At 38.3% G+C, this 3252-nt stretch overlaps 1 pseudogene; it reads right to left on the bottom strand.

The window, feature by feature from the left end:
* Positions 1–433: 433 nt before the first annotated feature.
* The window catches only part of LOC106473982, a 31844-nt pseudogene continuing 29025 nt past the window's right edge, over positions 434–3252 (bottom strand).

Here is a 3252-nt window from a genome sequence, read left to right as displayed (position 1 = left end):
TAATGTGACGGTCAATCCCACTATTCGTTGGTAAGAGAGTAGCCCAAGAGTTGGCGGTGGGTGGTGATGACTAGCTGCCTTCCCTCTAGTCTTACACTGCTAAATTAGGGACGGCTAGCGCAGATAACCCTCGTGTAGCTTTGCGCGAAATTCCAAAAACAAAACAAAAAAACCAAGCAATTTAGTTAGTGCACGTTTGAAACGCTCATTCATTCGAATTCCACAGCAAGTTACTTGCGAAAAGTTAAAATTGATAGATTTCACCAAATTATCTTATTACAAAGAAAATACGGTTTAGAATTCAATGATACTACTATAATCACGAGCATTGGGATTAAACGTAAGGATTGTATGTAACATCAATGTATGAAACAGTCTATTTAACTTCAAGTTAAATCTGTTCTATCGTATTTTCAACATTATAAAGTATAAATTAAGAAAACATAAAGAACTGACCTTGTTCGTCTCGAAGTCTTTTAATGTGGGTGAAGGCCTCTTCGGCTGCTGTTATTAATCTCGCTCGCCGTTTCTTCACTCTCCTGTCGTATTCCTGTTCTTCGTAGAACCTTTCATTATGACTAGAGTCCCTTCTTCGAGCACTAGCTGCCAGGACTGCACGCGACTGTCCCTGAATAGAAGTGGTATTATTGGGTATCGCATCAACATCGTAAACCTTAAACCCCGAGAGCGATTTTCGAGTTTTAGTGGGCAAGGTATCCAGATAAGGATTATAGATGGAGAAATCTCGATAATATCGTTCTAGGACCCAAACTGCCGCTCGCTGGATACTTAACTGTCCCATACAATAACAATGGCTTTCTCCATCTGGTGACCGAACCACTTTAACGAAATACTGAGGTTGGAGTTGTCGAATTTCCATTAAAACAACAGCCAAGTAATGAATGAAAAGTAAGGCATCCACAAGCGAAACGGCGAAAAGTACAATGCTATGATAAGAGATTTCGTAATCACTCTTTCGTTTCTCCACAATCCGAACACCATAAAAGAGCCAGTACGAAAAGGTGAACACGAACACCAGAGCCAGCACAAGAGCACGGAAAATAAATATTCTTGGCATTGTGGCTTTAGGTTTCCGGAAAAACACAGCCCACGTTCCTATAAAAAGGATTAGGAGTTTAAAGGAAAAACTAATCAACAATCCATCACATTCGGGTCCACACTTCTGCACGTTCCAATTCAATGCTTCAATTTTCGGAAGTACTACCATTACAATGGGCGAGAAAAAGGCACAGAAGGCCAGTATTGCACCAATGATGGTCCCTAGTAATCTGTGACATTTAAATGACACGTCCTCCTCAAGCTCCTTCCCAAACTTTGACAAATCGTCCACGGACACTGAGTGTTCACTGGTGTTACCCGTAATGGCGGTGGTGTTGTCCCCCCAGTTGTCATCCTGAGGAAGTACTTGCACCTCAATCATTTCCTCATCATGACGACGGTCGTCGACTCCTTCTCGCTTACTCCCACTCGTCACTGAATACGACCTGTCACTTCTGTTGGATCGGTGAGACTGACGAGAACCACGTGACCGGTGATGGTGGTGGTGATTTGTGGTGCTGCCTGAATGACCCCTGCTACGACGAGAGCGAGAGGAATGTTCACTTTGCCCTGACCTCACCGATTCTGTCTCCATCACGATGACGTTCTGAGGGTTTTAGTAGCCTTTCCTTGAGATCGGGATTTTAACATTCCAGCAGGATATCATTTGGACTCCTCTTCCTTTCCTCATCTCTGTAAAAGAATTGGGGTAGAGTTAGTTAAAAAAATTCAAACCACAGCTTAACGATAGTACAATTAATATAAAGTGCAATAAACTGCTCAGTCATGAAGTTGATGTTACAAAGTATTTCTTTGCTTATGGACTACTTCCACAATGCCCTCCAGTGGCACAACGGTATGTCTGCGAATTTACAACACTAGAAACAGGGTTTCGACACCCGTGGTGGGCAGAGCACAGATAGCCCATTGTGCATCTTTGTGCTTAAATAACAAACAAAAACAACTACTTCTACAACGTAATATCATAAGATTATCAAATTGCTTGTTTATTATGAACCGCGATAGGTTTCGATACCCGTGGTGGGCAGAGCACAGATAGTCCATTTCGTAGCTTTGTGCTTAACTTCAAACAAAGAAACAAATACAGTATTTGGTAAACAACATGCTGGTGTACTGCATATAGCACTTGTGTGTTACGCTATATCGTAAGCACTGTGTAAATGTATTGCATATAACACTTGGATGATATGCTGTATCTCGTAAACAAGTACTTTCATTGCATCTAGCACTACACTATTTAGTACATCTAGCACCAGGGTGATAAACTATGTACTACATCTAGTACATAGATGCTACTCAATGTTCCACATCTAGCACATGGGTGCTACACATGTACTAGGTCTAGCACCTGGGTGCTACTCAATGTACTACATCTGGCACCTGGATACTACACTATGTATTAGATCTAACACCAGGGTGCTATTCAATATACTACATCTAGCACCTGGGTGCTACACTATGTACTATATCTAACACCTTCTGTTGCAAGTAATTGTATGTCTCGGGTATTTTTTCCTAGTTAATGTTGAACAAAAAAGTAAGTATCAGTTACTATGTGTTGATCAAATCTCTAATATGTCGCTCTTTATTCTAGTTTGGTTTGGGTTTAAAGGACATGATGATCAAATCTCTAATATGTCGCTCTTTATTCTAGTTTATTTGGGTTTTAAGGACATGTTGATCAAATCTAATATATCGCTCTTTATTCTAGTTTGGTTTGAGTTTTAAGTAAATGTTGATCAAATCTCTAATATATTGTCATTATTTCTAGTTTATTTGGGTTTTAAGGACATGATGATCAAATCTCTAATATATTGTCATTATTTCTAGTTTATTTGGGTTTTAACGACATGTTGATCAAATATCTAATATATTGTCATTATTTCTAGTTTATTTGGGTTTTAAGTAAATGTTGATCAAATCTCTAATATGTCGCTCTTTATTCTAGTTTGGTTTGGGTTTTAAGTAAATGTTGATGAAATCTCTAATATATTGTCATTATTTCTAGTTTATTTGGGTTTTAAGTAAATGTTGATCAAATATCTAATATATTGTCATTTTTTCTAGTTTGGTTTGGGTTTTAAATAAATGTTGATCAAATATCTAATATATTGTCATTTTTTCTAGTTTGGTTTGGGTTTTAAATAAATGTTGATCAAATATCTAATATAT

This window comes from Limulus polyphemus, unplaced genomic scaffold, assembly GCF_000517525.1.
Source record: "Limulus polyphemus unplaced genomic scaffold, Limulus_polyphemus-2.1.2 Scaffold6700, whole genome shotgun sequence".
Taxonomy (NCBI): Eukaryota; Metazoa; Arthropoda; class Merostomata; order Xiphosura; family Limulidae; genus Limulus; species Limulus polyphemus.
The sequence above is the reverse complement of the archived record's forward strand: the minus strand, read 5'-3'. Positions and strand labels throughout refer to the sequence as shown.